Source organism: Aotus nancymaae, unplaced genomic scaffold, assembly GCF_030222135.1.
Source record: "Aotus nancymaae isolate 86718 unplaced genomic scaffold, 86718_ANA_hifiasm-v0.15.2.pri h1tg000049l, whole genome shotgun sequence".
In the NCBI taxonomy this organism is placed as follows: Eukaryota; Metazoa; Chordata; class Mammalia; order Primates; family Aotidae; genus Aotus; species Aotus nancymaae.
This window is the reverse complement of record NW_026988463.1, coordinates 4,090,369-4,118,185: the sequence shown is the minus strand read 5'-3', so window position 1 is coordinate 4,118,185 and position 27,817 is coordinate 4,090,369. Positions and strand designations below refer to the sequence as shown.

General features: G+C 48.8%; 1 protein-coding gene across 1 annotated transcript in view; it reads left to right on the top strand.

Moving 5' to 3' along the window:
* Nucleotides 1–3,831: 3,831 nt before the first annotated feature.
* ADCY9 (adenylate cyclase 9) overlaps nucleotides 3,832–27,817 on the top strand; it is a 207,415-nt gene continuing 183,429 nt past the window's right edge. Inside the window, exons 1-2 of the mRNA XM_012441936.3 lie at nucleotides 3,832–3,876; nucleotides 25,660–25,798. The gene's annotated coding sequence lies outside the window, so the exon portion shown is untranslated. The remainder of the gene's footprint in view (nucleotides 3,877–25,659; nucleotides 25,799–27,817) is intronic.

Below are 27,817 nucleotides of genomic sequence, written 5' to 3'. Positions count from 1 at the left end.
GCTCATCACCTGTGTGCCATCAGAGGGAATAAGTGGGTTTTGGGGAGTAAAGAAGGTGTCTGTGTGGTTTTTTGTTTTGAGACAGGGTCTTGCTTTGTCACCCAGTCTGGGTGCAGTGATGCAATCACAGCTCACTGAAGCCTCCAACACCTGGCCTCCAATGACCCTCCTGCCTCAGCTCAGCTTCTCAAGTAGCTGGGACTACAGGTGCATATCACCACACCCAGCTAAATAAAAAAAAATTTTTTTTTTTTTTGGCTGGGCGTGGTGGCTCATGCCTGTAATCCCAGCACTTTGGGAGGCTGAGGTGGGCCTTATCACTTGAGGTCAGGAGTTCAAGATAGCCTAGCCAACATGGTGAAAGCCCATCTCTATTAAAAATATAAAAATTAGCCAGGCATGGTGGAGGGCACCTGTCATCCCAGCTACTTTGGGAGGCCAAGGGAGGGGAATTGCTTGAACCCAGGAGGCAGAGGTTACAGTGAGCTGAGATTGCGCCAGTACACTCCAGGCTGAGTGACAGAGTGAGACCCTGTCTCAAAAAAAAAATTTTTTTTTTTTTTTGAGACAGGGTCTTCTTATCTTGCCCAGGCTAGTCTCAAACTCCTGGGCTCAAGTGATCCTCTCACCTCAGGTAATTTTTCTTTAGATAAAGGCAATAAAAATGAAGCATTAGAAAAACAGAAACTGGTTGGGCTAGGTGGCTCACGCCTATAATCCCAACACTTTAGGAAGTCAAGATGGGAAGACCATTTGAGGACAGGAGTTCAAGACCAGCCTGGGAAAAAGTGAGACCTCCTCTCTACAACAATAAAATTGGCTGGGTATGGTGGCATGTGCCACCATGTTGGATTGCTTGAGCCCAGGAGGCAGAGGCTGCAGTGAGCCATGATTCCACCACTGCACTCCAGCCTGGGCAACAGAGCAAGAACCTGTCTCAATTAAAAAACAAATAGAAACTGAAGAGTAGTGTGATGTGACATGAGGTTGTCTGTAAGAATGCTGACCAGTCTGGCCAACATGGCGAAACCCCATCTCTACCAAAAATACAAAAATTAGCTGGGTGTGGTGGTGCATGCCTGTGGTTCCAGCTACTCTGAGGCATGAGAATAGCTTCAGCCTGGAAGCTGGAGGTTGCAGTGAGCTGAGATCATGCCACTGCACTCCAGCGTGGGTGACAGAAATTCTGTCTCAAAAAAACGAAAACAAAACAAATTAAAACATTTAAAAGTAATTTTCATTAGAAAATTGGCTGGGTGTGGTGGCTTACCATGCCTGTAATCCCAGCACTTTGGGAGGCTGAGGTGGGTGGATTACCTGAGGTCAGGAGTTCAAGACCAGCCTGATCAATATGGTGAAACCCCGTCTCTAGTAAAAATACAAAAATTATCTGGGTGTGGTGGTGTGTGCCTGTAGTCCCAGCTACTGGGGAGGCTGAGACAGGAGAATTGCTTGAACCTGGGAGGCAGAGGTTGCAGTGAGCCAAGATCACACCACTGCACTCTAGCCTGGGCGACAGAATGAGACTCAGTCTCAAAAAAATAAGTAAATAAACAAATAAATAAAATTCATTGAGGATTATTTCTTGAACAAAAAATACTTCTAAAAAATCTTCACTCCATCTCCATCTCATATTTGATCTTTACCATGATTTTGTAAATTAGATGGGGGCAGGGATATTTCTTATCCCTAAACCCAAATCTAACATGGGGAAACTGCATCTACAGAGGTGCAGTTTTGCCTGAGTTTGGCCTGAGTTCACTCTGCTAATACAAGACAAACCACACCACAAGCCAATTTCCCACCTATCCCAATGTTCTTTCTGCTCTACTCCATCACATTGATTTGTGGTAATCTGGAGCTGACAGCAAATTGTGCACTGTATATATTTTGGACACACTAAAAGATGTGATTTTGTATCGTGAAGAGTGCAAAAATATTTGTTAATTTCCATTTTCTCCATACTTCTGAATTTTTCCCACCATGATTCCAAAAAAATTAGATATTCTGCATATTAAGGCATATAGTCTCTCTCCTGGAGGACGTGGCCATCTAGTAAGGGATACAAGGCACAATTGTAAATCAGGATACATGGGTGCAGCAAAGAACTTTCTGACTGTAATTATTTGCAAGGCTGATCAATGCATATAAATTGTTAAATTTACTTAAACAGGTAATGGATTATTTCTGTTGAGAAGAACCAGTTGACACCTCAGGGCTCTTTTGAGAATACTGAGGCACGCTAAGGGGCTACGGAGCTTGGGGAAGGAGTGGAGTTTGAGCTACACTTTGAGGGATGAGCAGGTTTGGTGGATCACAGATTGGGGGATGGAGCACAAGGGAAGATCGAGGGCGCTGGACGCAGACAAAGGAAGACCGCTGTGTGTGGCGGGGATAGGGAATGGGAGCAGTCAAGGTGAGACAAGGTGAATTAGGGAAAACTGGGCCTTAAGGGGAAGCTCAGGGAGTCTGGGTCTGAGGCCACTGCAGGTTTCTGAGCAGGGAAAATCCAGCGGGCAGCAGCCTGGGGCGACCGGAGCACGGCACGCAGGAGCCGAGCGCCTGCCCCTGGGCCTGCTGCGTGGTGTGGGCTTTGGGGTCTCTGTCTTCTCCGATGCTGCCCTGCTGCAATCCGTTGCCGGAACCCCACCAGGCGGCCACGAGCAAAAGCCCACCCACCCCATCGGCCTGTCTCCGCTGGGGGACCCCGCCCACCCTAGGCAGGTCCCTAAGCGTCCCTTCTCTGGATCCTCTGGGAATCAATTAAGATCGTGGAGACAAGACCCCCAGGCGGTAGGATGACCCAGACCCCAACTCCCTGCGCTGCGTGGACGGGCTCCGGGTATCCGTTCGGGGACAGGGTGGAGGCTTCGGTGATCGCTGCCGGGTCCGGCCACTCTTCCCTGGTCTGACGGAAAACGTCGCGGCTTTGGAGGGCCTCAGAGTTCCCCGGCGCGACTTGTCTCCTTAGTGGGGAAACTGTGGCCTCCGGGGCTGGGCAGTTCTGGACCAGGGTCGTGACTGTGGGGAAAGTGGGCATCTGGCTGAACCTGGCTTCGTCCTTCGCACCCGGATCCTCACTCGCTATCCCCGAGGGGAACATTACTGGAGCACGCGGACAGGGACCGAACCCTCGGTGGCTCAGGAGGGATGTGGCGCTCACTCGCCGGCTGGCCCCGCGCATGCGCATCGCCTTACCTTCGGCTTCGGCCCCGCCCCCTCCGGGCCGCGCGCTTCGGACCGGGGCCGCGCGCTTCGGACCGAGTCCGGGAGTCTGCGCAGGCGCAGACGAAGACGCGTCGCGGTGGCGCTTCCAGAACGCGGCGCTCAGGAGAGCCTTAGGGCGGGCAGTGCCTCGGCGCTGGAGCGGGGCGGGGCGGGAGGCCCCTGCCTGAGTCGGAGGCCAACGAAGTCCCTACGCCCGCTCTCTGCCCTGGCTCCTGTCCCAGGGTCCCGGGCCAGGTGGCGCGCGAGCTCTTTGGCCGCCAGCACCAGCCCTGCCCCCTCAGCCTAGGAGGCAGCTCCCGGCTGCGTCCGCCTCACGCCGCGGACTCCGCTCCCGGGTCTTGCGGGCGCCACCGGCGGGGTGGGGCGGGCAGTGAACATCTGTCCTCTCCCGCCTTCACCGCGCGGCTGCGAGGGCGCCGGGAGGCCGAGGCCCGGGCTGCGGTGCGCTCCTGGTGCCTCACCCCGCACCTCGGCCCGCCTCCTGGGCGGTGGGGCGTACGACCGGGAAGCCCCGAGAACTCCAGATCCTCGACCAGGACCGAAAAGGCCCTGAACTTGCCCAGTGACCTGCCATTGAGGCTGCGGTGTTTTGGAGACACGGGGGACGGAAGGAACACCCAAGGCCGACGGCTTCCCTCAGTTATTGGGGTGAGATTTCCACCTGAGGCCAACAGGAAATGAGAATTTTAGGAGATTCTCCAACCGGAATGTCACCACCCTTCCCCGACAGAAACGAACCGCGCTCTCCTCCTGTCATTGAAAACCGAAGGGCAGCCCTTAGGGCAAATGAAAACTCCAGAAACCAGGAGGGTCAGGGAGGGTCTAGACTGACTCTTGTAGCTCCTGGGGTTCCCTGAATCAGTCATCTTAGGAACTGAAAAGGCCTTAAAAGGATCAAGTGGTCATTGGCCTTCTTCTGTCCTTTCCTCCCCCTCCCCACCCCTCCCCGTCCCTCTTCCCCTCACCTTTCCCTTCCCCTCCCCCTCTTTTCTCTTTTTTGAGACATCGCAACCTCGAACTCCCTGGGCTCAGGCAATCCTCCCGCCTCAGCCTTCTGAGTAGCTGGAATTACAGGGGTGCGCCACCATGCCTGGCTAATTTTTTTTTAATTTTTTTACTTTTTTACCTTTTTTTGAGACAGAGTCTCGCTCTTGCTAGACTAGAGTGCAGTGGCGTGATCTCGGCTCACTGCAACCTCCGCCTCCGAGGTTCAAGCGATTCTCCTGCCTCAGCCTCCCAAGTAGCTGGGACTACAAGCCCAGGCCACCACACCTGGCTAATTTTTGTATTTTTAGTAGAGGCAGGGTTTCACCATGTTGGCCAGATGGTCTCGATTTCTTGACCTTGTGATCCACCCGCCTTGGCCTCCCAAAGTGCTGGATTACAGGCATGAGCCACTGTGTCCGGCCTTACTTTTTTACCTTTTTTGAGATGGAGTCTCGCTGTGTTGCCCAGGCTGGAATGCAGTGGCCGGATCTCAGCTCACTGCAGCCTCAAACTCCCAGGCTCAAGCGATCTGCCTGCCCCAGCCTTCCCAGCAGCTGGGACTACAGGTGTGTATCACCACTCCTGTTTAATTTTTTATTTAAAAGAATTTTTGTTTGTTTACAGGGTGGGCGAAAAAAAAGAATTTTTGGTAACACCGGGTGCGGTGGCTCATGCCTGTAATGCCAGCACTTTGGGAGGCCAAAGCGAGTAGATCACTTGAGGTCAGGAGTTTGAGACCGGCCTGCCCATCATGGTGAAACCCTGTCTCTACTAAAAATGCAAAAATTAGTCAGATGTGGTTGCACCCCTCTAGTCCCAGCTACCTGGGAGGCTGACGAAGGAGAATGTCTTGAACCGTGAAAGCGGAGGTTACCGTGAGCCAAGATCATGCCACTGCACTCCAGCCTGGGCAACAGAGCCAGACTGTCTCAAAAAAAAAAAAAAAAAAACTTAGGCGCGTGGCTCATGCCCGTAATCCCAGTACTTTGGGAGGCTGAGGCAGGTGGATCACCTGAGGTTAGGAGTTTGAGACCAGCCTGACCAACATGGTAAAACCCATCTCTACTGAAAACACAAAATTATCCGGGTGTGGAGGTAGGAGCCTGTGATCACAGCTACTCAGGAGGTTGAGGCAGGAGGATCGCTTGAACCCAGGAGGTGGAGGCTGCAGTGAGCCAAGATTGCACCACCGCACTCTAGCCTGGGCAGCAAGAGTGAAACTCAGTCTCTAAAATAATAAAATAGCTGGACTCGGTGGCTTAGGTTTGTAATGCCAGCACTTTGGGAAGCCGAGGCGGGCGGATCACGAGGTCAGGAGTTGGAGACCAGTCTGACCAACATAGTGAAACCACGTCTCTACTAAAAATACAAAAATTAGCTGGGTGTGATGGTGCATGCCTGTAATCCAGCTACTTGGGACGCTGAGGCAGGAGAATTGCTTGAACCTGGCGAGCAGAGGTTGCAGTGAGCCAAGATTGTGTCATTGTACTCCGGCCTGGGCGACAGATGGAGACTCCGTCTCAAAAAAATAAAAATAAGTAAATAAATAAGGGGCTTTGCTCTTTTGCTCAGGCTGGTCTCAAACTTCTTAAGTGATTCTCCCGCCTCAGCCTCTATGCAGGGATTACAGGTGTGAGCCACCGTGCCCTGCCTAGCCTCTCTTTGGAACCTGCCCACTGACAGGGATCTCAATGCAGGGCTTTGCATGTCTTCTGACAGGATGCTGGGTTAGTTCACTCCCTCTGCCCTAGAAGCCAGCTGTCTCCCCAGTGTTTCCCAGGGCAGAGACAGATCACTTCCTGTGAGAGTGCTTTGGTGTCAGCATGGAACAGCTTCCCTGTTTGGCCCCCTGGGTATACTGGAACCTGGGAAGGGACCTCTGGAGCTGACCCAGGGCTGGGCAATGAGTTACTGAAAGGAAAAGGAATTTATTTTTAATTTCCTGGGTTTTCTTGGCTGTTGCTTTGGAGTGGAGATCATTTAGGCATCTGGTACCCTGATGGCCTGAGAGGAGAAAGTCCTTGGAAAGGAGTTAGGTGACTTCTGGGTAAAAATGAGCTGATACAAGGGTGGAGAGTGGGGAGAGCTGCTTAGTGGGCAACCTGGCCATCACTGCCATCTTCACTAGGGAGCTTTTATTCTCTCATCTGTGTCCTCCTGTAATTTAACAGAACACCCAGAAGTGGCAGATAATTGGATCATGAAAGAGCCATGTAGTCCAACCCACTCATTTACAGATGTGTATATATATATTTTATTTTCCAAACTCCATTTTCCATAAACATATGTATATATTTTTTGTAGGGACAGGGTTTCACTATGTTGTCCAGGCTGGTCTTTTTTTTTTTTTTTTGAGATGGAGTCTCACTCTGTCGCCCAGATTGGAGTGCAGTGGTGTGATCTCGGCTCACTGAAACCTCCACCTCCTGGATTTAAGTGATTCTCCTGTCTCAGCCTCTTGAGTAGCTTGGATTACAGGCGCCCGCCACCACACCAGGCTAATTTTTGTATTTTTAGTAGAGACTGGGTTTCGCCATGTTGGCCAGGCTGGTTTTGAACTCCTGATCTCAAGTGATCCACCTGCCTCGGCCTCCTAAAGTGCTAGGATTATAGGCATGAGCCACTGTGCCCAGCCCCAATCCACTCAGTTTACAGGTGAAGAAGCTTGAGGCCTAGAAATGGAAAAATGTGGCCCAGGGTCACAGAGGGAGCTGGTTGCAAAGATGAGGCTTGAATTCAGGTCTCCCAATTCCCAGGCCTGCCCTTGTTCTCTACCCTGTGTATTAGTCAGGATCAAGCAGAAAACAGATTAAATTGGGGCCATTTAAATTGGGGGCTTTCAGGCAGGATTTAGGGAAACTGCTATGGAGAGCAGAATATCCTGGGGCTGGTGACAGCGGGATCTTGCCACCTCTGCACCTGGAGGCTGAGAAACTGTGTGGAGGGCGATCTTAGTAGAGCTGGGACTTTCAGTCAAGGAGCTCAGAAAGGGACTTGGGGGAATAAAAACCCTGTCCCCACCTTCTCCCTCCCTCTGTTTTCAGCTCCAGGCTCTACATGGACCAGACTCAGCTGGCAGTCAGAGGGCAAGAGAATCTTGATGCAGGGCATACAGGCTGATTCCAGGGTGCAGTGTAGGATGGAAAAGGAGCAATGTACCTGAGGAGGCAAATGAAAGATATCCAGCATGACAGGCAATCTTGCTTCTACTACCATGAAAATAGTTTACATTTTTTGAGCATTTAGTCTGTGCCAGGCATGTCCATGATCTCATTGCGTCTTCCCATAAACCGTTTTCTCCATTGGACAAGTAAAGAAACTGACTAGTGAAACAGCTTGTGGGATGGAGGTATGAACAGCTAAGCTAACACCTTCCTGTCCACAGTCTTATCTGGTGGATAGTAGTTCCCCCATGAATATTTGTGGAATGAATGAATGAATGAGAAGCAGACATAAATAGGGTTAGATGGTAAACTCTCCTGAGGAGCCTTATTGGGGCCTGTTCTCCATAGGACTTGGAGGGTCTCTGCAGAGATGAGCCCTGTGCCTTTTGCTGTGTCTCCTGTTGGCTTGTAACAGGCCAGGTTAAAAGAGCAGGTATGAAAGTCTGAAAAAAAAAACTTGGACTTGTGCTTGGCTTTCCTAGTGGAGGTTAGCTTTTGGAATTAAAAAAAAGTCTCTCTAGGCTGGGCTTGGTGGCTCACACCTGTAACCCCACCACTTTGGGGGGCCGAGATGGACAGATCACCTAAGGTCGGGAGTTCAAGACCAGCCTGGTCAACATGGCGAAACCCTGTCTCTACTAAAAATACAAAAATTAGCCAGGCATGGTAGTGGGCAGCTGTAATCCCAGGCTACTTGGGAGGTGGAAGCAGGAGAATTGCTTGAGCCTGGGAGGTGGAGTTGCAGTGAGCTGAGATTGTGCCACTGCAATCCCGCCTGGGTAATAGAGGGAGACTCCATGTCAAAAAAAAAAAAAAAAGAGAAACAAAAACTCTCTCGGAGGCCAAATTTACCCACCCTCTGATTCCTGATACCCCCGCAGTCTGGGCAAGAGTCCAGGGTACTACCTCTCTCCCTGCTCAACTCCTCCCCACGGCTCCACCCACAAGCTTAGTTCTGCTAATTGCATTGCTGCTGCTGCTGCTGCTGCTGCTGCTGCTGCTGCTGCTGCTGCTGCTGGAACACAGTGTTCAGGGATGAACCAACAACCAGTTTGGTGGGGTAAGTTTCAGCAGCACCCTGCAAATAGCTGTTGTGGAGCAGAAAGCTCTGCTTGAAAGCGCTGAGCCATTTCTTCCATGCCTTCCTCTTGCCTTACTGTCTTTTTCTATTTTTATTGGCCTCTTCTTTCCTAGAGGGTCCCATGAAGTCTTTCAGTTGTTCATAATCTAAGCCCCTCAAGCATGGAAAAGGAACCTGATATATATTGATCACATATGTGCCTGACACGCTGTGCCAGATACTTCATATCTAGATCTCATTTAATTTGATAGCACTTTATTTGGTAAAAAAAATCCCAGCCTCCCAAATAGCTGGGATTTCAGGCACCTGCTACCATGCCTGGCTTAGTTTTCTCACAGCTGAGAAAACTAAGACCAGTTAGGGAACTCGTGGGAGAGTACACAGCTGTGAAGCAGGGTGCTGGCATTTGAACGCTCATCTAATCCCAAGGTCCATTCTGACACACTTCACACTCAGAATAAACTGTGCGCCTGGGCAACAGGGAGACCCCCATCTCTATAAAAAATTAAAAGCAAAATTAGCTGGGCATGATGTTGCACACCTTTGGTCCTGGCTGCTTGGAGGCTGAGGCGGAAAGACCACTTGAGCCCGGGAGGTTGAGGCTGCAGTGAGCCATGATCTGGCCACTGTACTCCAGCCGGGGCAACAAAGCAAGACCATGTCTTGAAAAAAAAAAAGCGAGAATAAACCCTGCTGCTGCAGTATTTGGGTTTATCTTATACTTTTGCGAGTCGGAGCCTCTTCCTTGTGTCATTGTCTGTGTCCCTGCGGCTCAGGTGTATGGAAGGTGCTGTTTCAGCTCACCCTTGTGGGTTTCCACGTGGAGTGCCTAATGTTTCATTCCATCCGTCCTCCTTAGCTGCTGATGGCACCTCTATCGGGGAGGCCATTTCACCTATTTCTGAACGGCAACATCCAAGCCCAGCTCAAATGCCATCTCCCTCATCGTGTCCCTTGGAGCTTATTTGCCTCTGGATTCCCAAACTTACCTTCGTTAGCCTTCCCTGAAGGATTTCTTACATTGCTCCTTGTGTTACTGTAATTTGGGCATGTAATTTATTTTCCTTGTTGTGCCGGGCAGGGATTATTCTGCATTAGTACTTGAATCTCTCCAGGACCTTACACTAGCAAGCCGCCAGTGAATGCATGCATCAGGGGAGCTCTTTATGGGGAAAAGGGTTGGTAAAGTGAAGATGTCTTCCTCTACTTTATGTGTTAACTTTGCTTAAAAACAAGATTCAGCTGGAAGATAAATGTCCTGGTTGAGTCTACGGTGGTGGTAGGACACTCCTAGGGAGAAATTCCTTGTGTTTTCCTTGAGAGCTGCAAATTTGGTTTTTCGGTTTTTTTTTTTTTTTTTTTTTGACACTGTGTCATTCTGTCACCCAGGCTGGAGTGCAATGGTGTGATCTTGGTTCACTGCAGCCTCCACCTCCCAGGCTCAAATGATCCTCCTGCCTCAGCCTCCCAAGTAACTGGGATTACAGGCACACGCCACCATGCCCGGCTAATTTTTATATTTTCAGTGGAGATTGGGCTTCATCATGTCGGCCAGGCTGTTCTAGAACCCCTGACCTCAGGTACTCCGTCTGCCTCACCCTCCCAAAGTGCTGAGATTAGAGGCATAAGCTGCTGCGCCTAGCAAGAGAGCTTCGAATTTGGGGAGATGAAGAGACATCATTGAGGGCAGGCAGTGGAGAACAGGCTGCTTAGGTAGAAGCCCCCCAGACCCCGTGTATTCGACTCTCCAGATGGGGCCTAGGAGAGTGGTGAGCTGTGTCACTCGACTTGTATCACATGCTGCAGCTTTTCTGAGGCCATCGCCTGCTCTGCTGAGTTCCTTTATGTTTGTTCTGATAGACGAAGGTTGTCACGACTCCTGCTTTCACCACTGGGGATGAGGGAGACCTTGACCATAATAGCAGTCCTCCCTCCCTGGGACCCCAGTCAGTTCAGAGCACCCATTTCTCATAACACCCAAGACAGATGCTGGGGCGCTTCAGCAGAGAGTGGGTGTGGGCTGGGATGACTCACCTGCTCTGTCACCACCTACAGTGCAGCTCAAAGCCCTTGGGAATCAAAACACTTCCCTAGGAGAGGCACAGAAGACTCTCCTTAGAGACAGCAGCTTGGGTTCCTCCTTCTGCAAATGCCTGTCACCGCACTGCTGTTTCAAAGTCCAGGTCAGTGAGGAGCCATCCACTGGATGAGCATGGAGAACAGGCAGAATCAGCAACCTCAGAAAGCAGTGCCCTGATCTGGTGTCAGACGACCCAGGTCTTACCTGGGCTCTAACAAGAGCTCACCGTGTGTCTATAAAGCAAGAGCATTCATTCTTTTTCTTTCTTTCTTTTTTTAAAAACAGAATTTTGCTATTTTTGCCCAGGCTGGAGTGCAGTGGTGCAACCTCTGCCTTCCAGGTCCAAGCGATTCTCCTGCCTCAATCTCCCGAGTAGCTGGGACTATAGGCACACACCACCATGCCAGGCGAATTTTTGTATTTTTAGTTGAGACAAGGTTTCACTAAGTTGGCCAGGATGGTCTCGAACTCCTGACCTCGTGATCTACCTGCCTCGGCCGCCCAAAGTGCTAGATTACAGGTGTGAGCCACCACGCTGGCGGCTTTGGCGCTTTTCATACCTGCCCCCTCCCCACCCTACTCCTAGCTGATTGCCTTGATTGCTTGCTCATGACCCATCGTTGGGGGATGGTGACCTGTTTGGGTTTTGAACCAATCTGATTTCCCTGTTTGTCTGTTCTGTTCATCCCTGAAGTTCACTTCAAATGAGACGCAGCTCATTGGAGACCAACTAAGAGGAAGCTGTTCTCTGTGTCAGAGTCCTTCTCGCTCCCACCTCCAGCCCCCACTCTCCTCTCTCCTCTGGCATTGGACTTGAGTTCTCCAGATTGGCAATGGCATCTATGCCATCCTTCGCATTACTCTTTCTAGGAGGAAAGATGAGACACTGTGTGTCATTGGAAGATGGTGACAAGTAGGAACTAGGAAAATTGATTAAAGACTGAGTTTGTGACCTTGGTCTAAGAGCAGATCCAGGGCAGTCCCACACAGTCATCAAGCAAGTCTGAGCACCTTGACTTGAATTTAGGCTGTTTCTATAAAATGTAATAAAAAACCCAGAGGTACGTGCCTTCTTCTAATTCCTTCACTGTTTCTATTTCTGGCCGGGGTTACACATCCTCCCTCTTCTTGCTCTACTTGTTTGTAAAACAGTCATCTTGTGATTCTTTTTTTGAGACAAAGTCCTGCTCTGTCACCCAGGCTGGAGTGCAGTGGCACAATCTCAGTTCTCTGCAACCTCCACCTCCCGGGTTCACGCGATTCTCCTGCCTCAGTCTCCAGAGTAGCTGGGATTACAGGCTCCCACCACAAAGCCTGGCTAATTTTTGTATTTTTATTAGAGACAGGGTATGTTGACCAGGCTGCTCTCGACCTCCTGATCTCAGGTGATCCAGCCGCCTCGGCCTCTCAAAGTGCTGGGATTACAGGAGTGAGCCACCGTGCCTGGCCCATTTTGTGATTCTTAGACCTGTAGACTTTTGCAGTCAACAAATAGGTTGGGGGTGCCTATGGTGTGCCTAGCCTGATAGTAGCTGGGACAGGATACAGATGCTCGCTGGCTGTGTTCTCAAGGAATCCGAAGACTGGTATTTTAGAGTAGTTGGGAAAACATAACACAAGAGCTAACTATAGAAAAGAAAATAAGAGGCTGGGCGCGGTGGCTCACATCTGTAATCCCAACACTTTGGAAGACAGATCACAAGGTCAGGAGTTTGAGACCAGCGTGACCAATATAGTGAAACCCCATATCTACTAAAAATACAAAAGTTAGCCGAGTGTGGTGGCGGGCACCTGTAGTTCCAGCTACTCCGGAGAGAATAGCTGGGAGAATTACTGAGAGAGTAGCAGGAGAATTGCTTGAACCGGGGAGGCGGAGGTTGTAATAAGTCAAGATCGCACCATTGCACTCCAGCCTGGGTGACAGAGCGAGACTCTGTCTCCAAGAAAAAGAAAAGAAAAGAAGAGTAGTTAAGAGGGCAGCTAGAATTTAGTGGTACTTTTCTGTGACATGGATCCAAAAAGAAAAAAAAGAAAAAAAGAATTTAGTGGTACAGGCAGGGCACAGTGGCTCATGCCTGTAACCCTAGCACTTTGAGAGGCCAAGGTGGGTGGATGGCTTGAGCTCAAGAGTTTGAGACCGCCTGGGCAACATGGCAAAACCCTGTTTGCAAAAAATACAAAAATTGGCTGGGTGCAGTAGCTCACACCTATAATCCCAGCACTTTGGGAGGCTGATGCATCAGCTGAGGTCAAGAGTTCGAGACCAACCTGGCCAACATGGTGAAACCTTGTTTCTACTAAAAATACAAAAAAAAAAAAAGTTAGCTGGGTGTGGTGGCACGCGCCTGTAGTCCCAGCTACTTGGGGAGGCTGAGGCGGGAGAATCGCTTGAACCCAGGAGGCGGAGGTTGCAGCGAGCCAAGATCTTGCCATTGCACTACAGCCTGGGCGACAGAGTGAGACTCCATCTCAAACAAACAAACGAAAATACAAAAATTAGCTGGGCATGGTGGCATGTGCCTGTAGTCCCAGCTACTTGGGAGGCTAAGATGGGAGGTGACAGACCAAGACCCTGTCTCAAAAAAATATTTAAAAAGAAAATGTGATGGCACAGACGATAGACACTATAGAGCCCTAGACACAGGAGCAAGGGTCTGGGCGTGGTGGCTCATGCCTGTAATCCCAGCACTTTGGGAGGCTGAGGCCGGAAGATCATGTGAGGTCAGGGTTCAAGACCAGCCTGGCCAACATGGTGAAACCCTGTCCCTACTAAAAATGTAAAAATTAGCCAGGTGTGGTGGCATGTGCCTGTAATCCAGCTATTGGAGAGGCTGAGGGAGGAGACTCACTTGAACCCAGGTGGTGGAGGTTGCAGTGAAATGAGATCATGCCACTGAACTTCAGCCTGGGCCGACAGAGTGAGATCCTGTCTCCAAAAAAAAAAGGAGCAAGTGCTGTCTAGCAGTCTCTAGGTGTCTTGGGTTGCCTCAAGTTGGGGGTTGGATCCACCTAGATCTAGCCTGAGGGTCTAAGCTGGATCTCAACTAGTCTCAGTGTGAGGTTGGGGGCCAAGCAGCACTTCATGTGGCCCTCATGGGGAGACGTCCCTATTATCCAAATGTTTATGCTGTTTTCTCAGCCTGCATCTTCCTACTCATCAAGAGTCCCCGTTCATCCTTCACGGCCCAGCCCGAATGCCTCTTTTTTCAAGAAGACATGTTCTTCTCATCAGTTAGGATTGTTGCTGTCTTCTGTGTTCCTCTGCAGTTCTTTGTTTACAACTCAATTGTGACATTTATTTTATCTTATCGTGTATTTATGAGTGTTTTCATCAGTTCCAGGAGATTCTGAGCTTCTGGTTAGCAGGGACTATATCTGATTCATTCCTCTAACTCCTGATGACTACCCTAGAGTGTTATTCTGCTTAGAAAATGTTTGCTAAATGAGTGAACGGATTCTATTCCCTGTGGCATTTGAGTCCTAAAGAATCAGTTCTAGGTTAGGCCCCTTGGCTCATGCCTGTCATCTCAGTGCTTTGGGAGCCTGAGGCAGAAGGATCCCTTGACGCCAGAAATTTGAGACCAGCCTGGGCAACAAATACAAACAATACAAATAATAAAATAATAAAAATACAAGAATTAAAAATAAAAAATTAGCTGGGTGTTGGTTGGGCGCAGTGGCTCACTCCTGTAATCCCAGTGCTTTGGGAGACCGAGGCAGGCAGATCCTGAGGTCAGGAGTTTGAGACCAGCCCGACCACCATGGTGAAACACCGTCTCTACTAAAAATACAAAAATTAGCTGGGCATGGTGGCGCACTCTTATAGTCCCAGCTACTCAGGAGGCTGAGGCAGGAGTATTGCTTGAACCTGGGAGGTGGAGGTTGCAGTGAGCAGAGATCTTGCCACTACACTCCAGCCTGGGTGACAGAGTGAGACTCCATCTCAAAAAAAAACACAAAAGATAGCTGGGTGTAGTGGTGTGTACCTGTAGTTCTAGCTACTCAGGAGGCTGAGGTGGGAGCATCCCTTGACCCAGGAGGTTGAGGCTACAGTGAGCTATGATGCCCCCACTGCACTCCTGCTTGGGTGGGTGACAGTAAAATAATCCTAAAGCCAGAAGGGAGAAGGGCTGTTTCTAGGGCCAGTTTTTGGCAGGGGAACACATAGTGAGATTAAGTCATTTTAAGTAGGACTTGTATGGACACACGAAAGAAGGGTGTCAATCTTCTTTTGGTTTTGACCCTTTAGAGCCACAGGAGCAAAAGTAGAGTGTGAGTGTGGGAAGGCCTCCCCTAGCGCATGGAAAGATCACTGGAATCAGAACTGGGGCCTAGCTCTGATCCAATCTCTGGTGACATTATAGTTACTTTGAGATTGTTCTAAGAACCAAATGAGATAAGAAAGATATGAGTTCTTTGAAAGCTCTCAGATCATCAGCTACTAAGGTCAGCCTGAGCTTGACCAATCTCCATTTGAATTCCCATCTAATCCCAAGACTAGATCCAAAATGGTATAAAGAGAAGAACATGTGTGACTTGGGTAAATCACTTCTAGTCTGTGAGCCTCAGTTTTCTTTTCTTTTCTCTTTTTTTTTAGTCAGAGTTTCACAATTGTTGCCCAGACTGGAGTGCAATGACATGACCTCGGCTCACTGCAACCACCGCCTCCCAGGTTCAAGTGATTCTCCTGCCTCAGCCTCCCGAAGTGGGTGATTACAGGCGCCCCACCACACCTGGCTAATTTTGTATTTTTAGTGGAGATGGGGTTTCTCCATGTTGGTCAGGCTGGTCTCAAAGTTCTGACCTCAGTTGATCTGCCTGCCTCAGCCTCCCAAAGTGCTGGGATTACAGGTGTGAGCCAACATGCCCAGCCTATTTATTTATTTTTTTTGAGACAGAGTCTTGCCCTGTCACCCAAGCTGGAGTGCAGTGGCGTAATCTTGGCTCACTGCAACCTCTGCTTCCTGAGTTCAAGAGATTCTTGTGGCTCAGTCTCTTGAGTAGCTGGGATTACATGCACCTGCCACCACGCCTGGCTAATTTTTGTGTTTTTAGAAGAGATGGGGTTTTGCCATGTTGGCCAGGCTGGTCTCAAACTCCTGGCCTCAAGTGATCCACCTGCCTCAGCCTTCCAAAAGTGTTGGAATTACAGGCGTGAGCCACCTCGCCCGGCCTGGATTTATTTTTTAATCTGTGCTTGAGGGCTCTGGATGAAATTTGCCAAGGCTGTTGCACATCTAGACAGTGACATCATATGGATGTTATTGAGGTCCAGGTTGGGGCACAGAAGACAGGCCCAGAATCATGGGGGCAGGGAAGAACACAAACGGGAACCCCACCCACTGCCTGCCTGTAGAAGTCCTGATTCTGTTGTCACTCATTTGTCTGACTTGAGGAAATTTGGTCTCCTGGTTTCTAAACCGTCACAGACTCCACCATGACCACTGTGATCAGGGGATACTTTGATTAAAGCGCTAGAGTAAGGGTCATTCTAGTTCTTTTTTCTCAGTCTCCAGGGTCGAGCTTGGTGCTTGGACACAACAGACGTTCAGGACAAATTTGTTGTTGAACAAAATACAAGTAATGCATTTGTGAGACCTCATTCTCACTTCCTTTGTGTTTACAAATTCAGTTGCACATTAGCCTAAAAACCCAGGACATGATTTACAGAAATGGAGCTAGAAAGCATGACTGGCCAGTATTAATGAAAAGCCAAGCTTCAGAAATGACTTATTACCATCTAGGCGCTTTGTGAATCCCAGGAAGCCATGAATCCAGAGTCTGATGAGAAAGGCTCTCTGTCTGCCTGTGGCCAGGCAGTTTTTGAACCCCTTCATTGAGCCTGCTGGTCACAGGAGCTGAAAGAAAATGGCTGAATCAGCCAGGCACAGTGGCTCACGCCTGTAATCTCAGCACTTTGGGAGGCCGAAGCAAGTGGATCATGAAATCAGGAGTTCGAGACCAGCCTGACCAATGTGGAGAAACCCCGTCTCTACTAAAAATACAAAAATTAGCCAGGCTTGATGGTGTGCATCTCTAGTCCCAGCTACTTGGGAGGTTGAGACAGGAGAATTGCTTGAACCCGGGAGGTGGAGGTTGCAGGGAGCTGAGATCGCACCTCTGCACTCCAGCGTGGGCGACAGAACGAGGCTTTTAAAAAAAAAAAAGGGTGGAATTCAAGATGATTAGCAAGTCTAGAAGATGGGGAAGAAGATGGCAGGATTATTAATAGAAATATAGTCATGCATCACTTAACAATAGGAATACATATGTTCTAAGAAATGCATTGTTTGGTGATTTAGTGATCGTTCGAACATCACAAAGTTTACATACACAAATCTAGATGGCACAGCCTGCTACACACTGGTGCTATATGGCCATCAGTACAACTCTGTACAGCAGACTACTGTGTGGAATACTGTAGGCAATTGTAGCATAATGGTGTGTGTTTGTATATCTGAACACATCTAAATATAGAAAAGGTACAGTAAAGACACTGTATTATAACCTTATAGAGCCACTGTTGCAGGCTGGCCATGGAGGCTCACACCTGTAATCCCAGTACTTTGGGAGGCTGAGATGGGTGGATTGCTTGAGTCCAGGAGTTTGAGACCAGCCTGAGCAACATAGTGAGACCCCTGTCTCTACAAAAAATATAAAAATTAGCTGGGTATGGTGATGCATGCTTATAGTTTCAGCTAATCGGGAGATTGAGGTGGGAGGATTGCTGGAGCCTGGAAGGTTGAGGCTGCAGTGAACTGAGAGTGTGCCACACTGCATTCCCACTGCAGCCTGGGAGACAGAGTGAGACTGTCTCAGGAAAAAAAAAAAAAAGAACTACTGTTGCATATGTGGTTCATCATTGACGAAAATGTCAGTATCTGGTACATGACTGTGAACCCCAGGGCTAATTCAGCGGTGACAGGAAGGGCACCAAGTTTCTCTGTAGATTTCAAATATTCTTTTTAAATTTTTTTCGAGATGGAGTTTCACTTTTGTTGCCCAGGCTGGAGTGCAATGAGACGATCTCGACACACTGCAACCTCCACCTCCCGGGTTCAAGCGATTCTCCTGCCTCAGTCTCCCGAGTAGCTGGGATCACAGGCGTGCAATGCCATGCCTGGCTAATTTTGTATTTTTAGTAGAGACAGGGTTTCACCATGTTGCCCAGGTTGGTCTCGAACTCCCAACCTCAGGTGATCGCCTACCTCGGCCTCCCAAAGTGCTGGGATTACAGGTAATCTGCGCCCGGCCCAGATTTCAAATATTCTGTATCCTTAGGCTCTGTTAATCCATGCCTTTTGCCGTCACAGAAGTCAGTTACCCCAGCAAGGAAGGGTCAGGGGCACCCAGCTCTATTCCTTGACTCCTGGTTACTGTTTTGAGACCTAGGAACAGCTGAGACCCTGCAGGTGTTAAACCCAAGCAGGGTGATGGTGAGAGGGTCAGAATCACCACCAGCCAGTGTCAGCTTCTGGAGCTGAACACAGAGACTCCTCTTGGTCAAGTGCTCCAGGCAGCGTCTGTGTGCCGGTGGGATTGACTTTTTGGACGCTGCTTGGGAGCTCACACAGATGGTCACACCACAATGTTGGCGGGACTGTGAGCAGTCATGGCACCTCCCCGGCTATTCCTCCAGGATGGTCATTTCTGGGCCTATCTGCTGGTAAATTAGATCACTGGTCATTTATATTTTTCTTTCCCTATCTCTCTCTACCCTTTCAGTTTCCAACACATGGTGATAACAAAGACGCTTTTATGGAAAATATGGCATCTCTGTAAAGACAAGATCCTGTTCTGCCAACGTGGCTTGCTGGGTTGGGTAATTTTCACACTTCTCAGTCACTTCTTCACCTTGGTTTCTCCAGATGGCTGGGACTTGATCACTCACAGGAGGAGGGAAGTTCTTTGTGGTTCTGTTCTTCCCCTCTTTGAAGAGTTACCATCTCAGCAATGCCAACACCCCTAAATCAACAGACAACATCAGACACAGAATCAAAAGCTTCAGCAGGAGGGATGGCCAAGTTGGAGGCCTTTCGTCAGAGCCATTCCAGCTGTGATTCTCTGTGCTGTGGGAGTCTGGTTGAGAGGGATGTCAGAGAGATGACGGTGAGGAAGGAAGCTTTTATACTAGGTGTTAAGGAATGGCTGGGACTGGCTTAAGTAGACAGGAGAAGGGAAGACCTTCCAGGCTTGATGAGAGCTGAGCAAAGCCATGTGCGTTTGAATGAGAGTGGTTTATTTATAGAGTATAAGGCACTGACATGGACCAAGGGAGGTGTTGCTACTTAATCTGAGACAATGGGCCAGGTTCAGTGGCTCATGCCTGTAATCCCAACACTTTGGGAGGCTGAGGCGGGCAGATCACTTGAGATCAGGAGTTCGAGATCAGCCTGACTAACATGGCAAAAACCCATCTCTACTAAAAATACAAAAATTAGCTGGCTGTGGTGGTGCACATCTATAGTACCAGCTGCTTGGGAGGCTAAGTCAGGAGAATCACTTAAACCTGGGAGGTGGACGTTGCAGTGAGCCAAGATGGCGCCACTGCACTCCAGCCTTGGTGACAGAGTGAGACTCTCTCAAAAAAATAATAAAAAAAAAAGAAAAAAAGAAAAGAAAATGATTCCCTACCCTCTTCTTTCTCCCTTATATTAAAGCTCAGGAGTTCTGAATTTCCCCTGCTTCCCTAGGGGTCCAGATGGATTTGTAGGGAACCATCCTCTCTGGCCTGGCCTCAACCTCAAGGGCACATCTGTAGGATGCTGTTTCCCCTTTCAGTTTACTCCTTGCCTCTGAGTCACAATCCTTTCCCTTGCCCTTACCTGTTTGCATAAAAAAGAACTTTTTTTTTTTTTTTTGGTTCAAGTGATTCTTCTGCCTCAGCCTTCTGAGTAGCTGGGATTACAGGCACCCACAACCACACCTGGTTAATTTTTATATTTTAGTAGAGATGGGTTTCACCATGTTGGCCAGGCTGGTCTTGAACTCCTGACCTCAGGTTATCTGCTTGCCTTGGCCTCCCAAAGTGCTGGGATTACAGACGTGAGCCACTGGGCCCAGCCAATTAAAAAACACTTATTTTTTTGAGACGGAGTTTTGCTCTTGTCGCTCAGGCTGGAGTGCAATGGTGCAATCTCGGCTCACTGCAACCTCTGCCTCCTGGGTTTAAGTGATTCTCCTGCCTCAGCCTCCCAAGTAGCTGGGCTTACAGGCATGCTCCACCACGCCTGGCTAATTTTTTATATTTTTGGTAGAGACAGGGTTTCTCCATGTTGGCCAGGCTGGTCACGAACTCCTGACCTCAGGTGATCCACCCGCCTCAGCCTCCCATAGTGCTGGGATTACAGGCGTGAGCCACTGCGCCTGACCAAAAAGCACTATTTTTAACCAAGGAGCTTTACTTACTTTGTTTTCGTTTTTGCAGACAGATGCAGTATTAAAGTTGAATGCGTTCGAATGCTATTACTGTCCATAGTTCAACATTTGACTTCTCTTTGGCGACCAGACTGTATTTTATGTATTTTGTTGTTGCACATTTTCTAGAGGAGCATAGGAGGATGGGGCCCGTCTTTGGTCCTCGTGGTTTGGAGAGCTTTCCTCTTCCTGCTGGTGGGCCACACTTGGTGGGAGATTTTTTCCTCTTCTTTAAATCTGGACTACAATAGGACAAATGAACTCCAGTGGTTATACAAATCATGAAGAAATGAATTTAATAGTCTGTCAGTTGGGATTCTGTTATGACATGTACCCAAACCATCTGGAAGTAGTTTAAGCCAAAGTGAAGAATTTATTTAAAAGATTCAGGGACATATGAGGTCTAAGGCCAGGAATACAATTGTGTTTCAGGAAGGGACTTTAAGTTGGAATGGGGAAGCTGTCAGGGAGCAAGGCAACCCCTCGGTGTGCTTGCTGCAACGTGCGGTCTGTGTGGAGTGGCTGTCCCTGCTTCCAGTCCACCCAGAAGGCAAGAAAGGGCCAGCCTGAGACCCCTAGATTATAATCCCCTTCATTCAAGAGAACAGCCAAGGCTGGGTGTGGTGGCTCATGCCTTATCCCAGCACTCTGGGAGGCCAAGGTGGGAGGATCATTTGAGCCCAGGAATTTGAGACCAACCTGGGCAACATAGTGAGGCCCCACCTCTACAAAAACACAAAAAATTAGCTGAGCTTGGTGGCACCTGCTTCTAGTTCCAGCTACTTGAGAAGCTGAGATGGGAGGATTGCTTGAGCCCGGGAAGCCAGAGGCTGCAGTGAGCAGCCATTGTGCCAATGCACCCCAGCCTAGGTGACTGTCTCAAGACGATCTCAAAAAAAAAACAAAAACAAAAACAAAACAAAAGAAAAAAAAGAAACGGAGACCAGGAGGATCTGTTTGTCTCATTTCCAAATGGGTCCTGGAGAACCAGCCTAAGTGCAGTCAATGGTGATTAATGTGGAGTCGCAAAACACAGACCCCGCTGTTGGAAGCCTGGCCTGTAGGAGAGGCCCACTTCCTACAAAGGGACCTGCTTCGAATTTCCCCCCTGCTAAACCAGAATCATGGCTGCTGGGATGACCTTCCTATTTCAGAAGGAACTAGAGGATTCTGGAGAGATGGTGGTGGAGATGGGCTCTATGTCTGGAGGGACCAAGACAAAAACATGTTGTCCGATTACACGTTGTCCGATTACACGTAGAGGCCTTGAAAGATGTAAGACTTGGCCAAGAATTCTCATCTGCCTCTGCTCCAAAACCACTTTCTGCTAAAAAAAGGTACTTAAACTGAATTGTTCGAGGTTTTGTTTTTTTTTTTCGTTGTTGTTGTAAAGAATGCAGACTTAAAAATTATTTTTGGAAGACAGTTTGCAAGCTATTAGTAGAGAACACTAAGAAAAAGCTTTTGGGGTGGATTTGTTTAAATGAGCCCCTCACTGGTGAGAGGATGGATGCTTTCATGTTCATTGAGAACAGGTGTGTTTTAATAAAGGCAAGCTTCAATTCTGGGGTCAGAGACTAGACTGGGTCTCAATTCTGACACCAGGCTGTGGCTTTAGGCAAGTTCTTGAATATTTCTAACCTTCTGCTCTAATTCTGAGAAATGGGATAAGTATTATATTAAAATCTACTTCCTGGCATCAGTAAGAGTAGATGAATTAATGCTCATTATGTACTTGGCATTCTTCTTTGCACTTAAGCATTCAGTAAATACAGTCTTACAAAAATGATTGATTAAGCCTGTTTGCTATTAGTGAAGGGTTAATGAGAAAAGATCAAACTGTGCTTGAGTGTTAATTGTTAAAAAGCATACTCTGCGAGTAATATTTCTTTAAAAAGCATTTGCTAATGCTGCCTATGTTTAGCTGTTTAGTAAAAATTTATATTTTTATTTTTAAAGGGAAAAAGAGTGGGCATTTTGTATGTCATAAGAAAGGCACCCTTGGCCTACGCCTTTTGATGTGGGTCATGAGATTGTTTGTGTTATTTTATTTTAGTTTTGAGACAGAGTTTCACTCTCTCGCCTGGGCTGAAGTGCAGTGGTGCAATCTCAGCTCCCTGCAACCTCTGGCTCCTGGGCTCAGGCAATTCTCCTGCCTCGGCCTCCCGAGTAGCTGCGATTACAGGCATGAGCCACCTTGCCCGGTTAATTTTCGTACTTTGTTTTTTTTGAGAAGGAGTCTCTGTTCTGTTACCCAGGCTGGAGTGCAGTGGCATGATGTCAGCTCACTGCAACGTCTGCCTCCCAGCTTCAAGCGATTCTCCTGCCAAGTAGCCTCCTGAGTAGCTGGGACTACAGGCGTATGTGACCATGCCCAGCTAATTTTTGTGTTTTTAGTAGAGAGGGGGTTTCACCATGTTGGTCAGGCTGGTCTCAAACTCCTAACCTCAGGTGATCCACCCTCCTTGGCCACTCAAAGTGCTGGGATTACAGGCATGAGCCACGGTGCCCAGCCTGTTTGTTTTTTGGGTTTTTATTTGAGACAGGGTCCGACTCTGGCCCAGGCTGGAGTGCAGTGGTGTGATCTCGGCTCACTGGAACCTCTGCCCCCCAGGCTCAAGCCATCCTCCCATCTCAGCCTCCCAAGTAGCTGGGACTACAGGTGTGCGCCACTATACCCGGCTAATTTTTGTATTTTTTGCAGAGACAAGATCTCACTTTGTTGCCCAGGATGCTGGTTTTTGAACTCCTGAGCTCAAGCCATCCTCCTGCCTTGGCCTCCCAAAGTGCTGGGATTACAGGTGTGAGTCACCATGCCCAGCCATAGAATTTCTTTACTTTTTGGCCAGGTGTGGTGGCTCTCACGCCTGTAATCCCAACAGTTTAGGAGGCCAAGGTGAGCGGATCACTTGAGATCGGGAGTTGAAGATGAGCTTGGCCAGCATGGTGAAACCCTGTCTTTACTAAAAGTACAAAAATTAGTCAGGCAGGCGGGGTGTGGTGGCTCACACCTGTAATACCAGCACTTTGGGAGGCTGAGGCAGGCGGATCACCTGAGGTCAGGAGTTGGAGATCAGCCTGACTGGAGGAAACTTGTCTCTACTAAAAATACAAAAAATTAGCTGGGCATGGTGGCGCGTGCCTGTAATCCCAGCTACTCAGGAGGCTGAGGCAGGAGAATTGCCTGAACCCAGGAGGTGGAGGTTGCAGTGAGCCGAGATCGCGCCATTGCACTCCAGCCTGGGTAACAAGAGCAAAACTCTGTCTCAAAAAAAAAAAAAAATACAAAATTAGGTGGGTGTGGTGGCGCATGCCTGTAATCCCAGCTACTTGGGAGGCTGAGGCAGGAGAATCGCTTGAACCTGGGAAGTGGAGGTTGCAGTGACCATTGCAACCTCCAGCATGGGCGACAGAGCAAAACTCTGTCTCAAAAAAAAAAAAAAGTAGGTTGGTGGTTGCCTGGGGCTGGGGCAAAATGAGAGTGAGTACTAATGGGTAGGGGTCTCTTCTGGAAATAGTGAAATGTAGTGAATTAGATGGTGGTGGTGATGGTTATGCAATTCTAGAAACAGAATAAAAACCACTGAATTGTCTACTTTAGATGCATGAATTTTATGTTCTATGATGTCTCAATAAGGCTGTTTTAATATGCTGTTTTTTGAAAATAGAGCTAAAACAGTAGCAGTGATGGCAGCAAAGGTTGCCACTTCATTGGCCAACTTTATCCTTTTGGAGGGAATGTTACACATTTTTGGTGAATTTGCAGCAGAGAGGTTCTCTCCATGGAAAATCTGGAGGAGTGCCCCCCTTGCAGGCTCACTTCCTGGCCTAGTGAGAACGATCACTGACTAATAAAGCTAGAGGAAAGAAGGCAATGATTTAGGGTTAGAGGTGCTAGAAACATATTTTAGTCGAGTTTGGGGTGGAGGGTGTCAAGGCCCCTTTCCAACAGTGACACACCACAGGCCTCAGGTGTTACTAAAGAGAACATTGCCCCTCCTCACCCCCTCTCTGTCCTTTTCAAAATGTGGAAATGGACGGGCGCGGTGGCTCATGCCTGTAATCCCAGCACTTTGAGAGGCCAAGGCGGGTGGATCACATGAGACCATGAGTTCAAGACCAGTTTGGCCAATGTGGCGAAACCCCGTCTCTACTAAAAATACAAAATTAGCTGGGCATGGTGGTGTGTACCTGTAGTCCCAGCAACTTGGGAGGCTGAGGCACGAGAATCACTTGAACCCAGGGAATGAGGTTGCACTGAGCCAAGATCGTACCCCTGCACTCCAGCCTGGGTGACAGAGCGAGACTGTTTCAAGCTCCACGCAGCCAATCTAGCCCAGCCAACAGCCTCTGTGCCCAGAGCATCGGTTGCTGAGGAGGATCGGGGATGACGGATGCCAACTGCAGCCCTCTCCAGAGAGCCTCCGTCCACGTGCACCGCAAATGTCTGACTTCCTCCACATGTGGCTCCGGCGGCTTTGGTTGGAGCAGCCTTCTCTCCTGTTTGTGCTCAGCTGCAACCTCCTTCCTGTACCATCTGGAACTCGGCTAGGGCTCTCCATCACTTTGCCCACTCGCTCTGCCATGTCCTGCTGCATGTGGGCCCACACCAACGCAGATCTCCTAAGTACAGAGAGTTCTCCTTTTATTTATTTTTGATTGCTCAAGGAGGAAAAAATGTTGCTTCTCAAGCTTCAGAGACTTTGCACATAAGTAGTGACAATTAAGAACAAATTTGCAAACTCTTCCCCTTGGTCTGAACTACAGTGCGTTCCTCCTCTTCCTACACACAATCCCTGGCCCAGATCTGCTTCAGGGACAAAGTCAGTCGTTTAAAGGAGTTCGATCCCTGGGCTACAAGGGGGGTGATTCTGTCCCGTCGGCCTCGTAGCCTGCTCCTCTGCCACAGCCCTGATCTTATTCTCTGAGGCCAGGAGTCCTAGAGAGCTCTCTGCAGTCTTGGAAGTCTGGCCTGTCAGTCCTTGTGCAAAGGGAAGATGCTCCACCCCTCTATTCTCCAACCCCATCTTTTTTTTTTTTTTGAGACGCAGTCTTGCCCTGTTGCCCAGGCTGGTGTGCAGTGGCTCAATCTCAGCTCACTGCAACCTCCGAGTCCCAGTTCAAGCAATCCTCCCACCTCAGCCTCCCGAGTCGCTGGGACTACAGGTGTGTGCCACCACAACTGGCTGATTTTTGTATTTTTAATAGAGACAGGGTTTTACCACCCTGGCCAGGCTGGTCCTGAACTCCTGACCGCAAGTGATCTGCCCACCTTGGCCTCCCAAAGTGCTGGGATTGCAGGTGTCAGCCACCGCGCCCAGCCCAACCCCACCGTCTTTTCCTCTCCTTTCCTCTTGCTCCCCTTCCCTTCTCCTCCTCCTCTTCCTCTTCTTCTTCCACCACTACTACTTCTTCTCTCTCTCTCTCTCTCTCTCTTTTTAAGACAGGGTTTTGCTCTGTCACCCAGGCTGGAGTGCAGTGGTGCAATCATAGCTCGCTGTAGCCTTGACCTCCTGGATTCAAGTATTCCTCCCAGCTCAGCCTCCTGAGTAGCTGGACTACAGGTGCCAGATGCCAGAGTGGTTTTTTGTTTATTTTTTGTGGAGATGGGGGTCTCACTGTGTTGCCCAGGCTGGCATCTTCTTTTCATCTCCAGATTTTCTCACCCTTGTGACCAAACGTCATCTGGTTACTATCCATAGGTAATGCTGTCTCAAAGATGTGACTATTTTCTGCATGCAGCTATGATGATACAGTTGGCTTGTTCATTTCATTTGGAATACAAACCATCTGAGAATGTCTCGGACCAGAAACCAGCTTGAGAAGTCAGTCTGTTCCCAGGTGGGAATCTCTTTCTCTTTATTTTACTCGTGGAGGTGGCAAGGAAAAGGTTTGTTGCCTCTTGGCACAGGGTGTGACAGGGGAGCAATGCACGCGGAAGTGCCCCTGGTAGTGGCACTGGCATTCGAAGCGAGAGAAATTCCAGGCAAAGGTGTCACCCAGGCGAAACAGGGGCAGAGGTGCTCAGCCCAGTATTTCTTTTTACCTGGAGCTTCTCTTTATGACGATGAACATAGTTTCAGGTTATGTAGGAAGGGTGTCCCTAGTCCCTAGAGCCTTCCCTGTCTTTGCCGTGAACCTTCCTGCACTGGCACTTTTATCCGCTTTTGTTTTTGGAGATAGAATCTCACTCTATCGTCCAGGCTGGAGTGCAGCAGTGTGACCTAGGCTCACTGCAACCTCTGCCTCCCAGGTTCAAGCAATTCTGCCTCAACCTCCTGAGCAGCTGGGATTACACGCACATGCCACCAAGCTAATTTTTGTATTTTTAGTAGAGATGGGGTTTCACCATGTTGGCGATGCTAGCCTCGAACTCCTGATCTCAGGTGATCCACCCACCTCGGCCTCCCAAACTGCCAATGACAAGTGTGAGTCACCACGCCTGGCAGCTTTTTTCTTTGACCCAGAAGGGGCCCCAGCAGCCGCTATGCAGCAGTTGTCTGCATTTGGTAATCAGGAACCACTTACCCCAGCCTCTGACCTCTGTTCTGGTCATACCCAAGTAGTCCATGGTTCCCCATACCTCCTCTAGTCTCCATTTGGTAAACATGGGTTCAAGGTCCAAGATTTTGCCTCTACAAAAAAATAAAAATAAAAAAATTAGCCGGGCACACGTGCCTGTAGGCCTATCTACTCAGGAGGCTGAGGTGGGAGGATTGCTTGAGCCCAGAAGTTCAAGGTTGCCGTGAGCTGTGATCATTGCCCTGTGCTCCAGCTTGGGTGACAGAGTGAGACTGTCTCAAAAAAAGAAAAAAAAATATGGTTCCATCTGATTGCATTCCCTTTTCTCTCTCACCTCTTTGCCCAGCTGAGTAAGAACTGTTGTAGTACAACACTCCATCGTCTGGGAAGCTGGATGCATTGGCTCTTCTGTGCCACATTTTCCTTTGCCTACCTTCATCAAAGCTTTTATCTCTTAGCCGGGAGTGGTGTCAGGCACCTGTAGTCCCAGCTACTCAGGAGGCTGAGACAGGAGAATTATTTGAACCCTGGAGGCAGAGGTTGCAGTGCGTCTGAGTCAGGAGAATTGCTTGAACCCAAGAGGTGGAGGTTGTAGTGTGCCAGGATCGAGCCACTGCACTCCAGCCTGGGCAACAGAGCGAGACTCTGTCTCACAAAAAAGCTTTATTTAAAAAAAAATTATTATACTTTAAGTTCTGGGATACATGTGCAGAATGTGCAGGTTTGTTATATAGGTATACATATGCCATGGTGGTTTGCTGCACCCATGAACCCGTCATCTACATTAGGTATTTATCTTAATGCTCTCCCTCCCCTTGTCCCCCACACCCCTACAGACTCCAGTATGTGATGTTCCCCTCGCTGTGTCCATGTGTTCTTATTGTTCAGCTCCCATTTATGAGTAAGAAGATGCGGTGTTTGGTTTTCTGTTCCTGTGTCAGTTTGCTGAGAATGATGGTTTCCAGCTTCATCCATGTCCCTGCAAAGGAAATGAACTCATTCTTTTTTATGGCTGCATAATATTCCATGGTGTATATGTGCCACATTTTCTTTATCCAGTCTGTCATTGATGGGCATTTGGGTTGGTTCCAAGTCTTTGCTGTTGTGAATAGGTGCTGCAGGAAACATACGTGTGCAGGTGTCTTTGTAGCAGAATGATTTATAATCCTTTGGGTATATACCCAGTAATGGGGTTGCTGCATCAAATAGAATTTCTATTTCTAGATCCTTGAGGAATCACCACACTGTCTTCCACAATGGTTGAACTAATTTACACTCCCACCAACAGGGTAAAAGCGTTCCTATTTCTCCACATCCTCTCTAGTGTCTGTTGTTTCC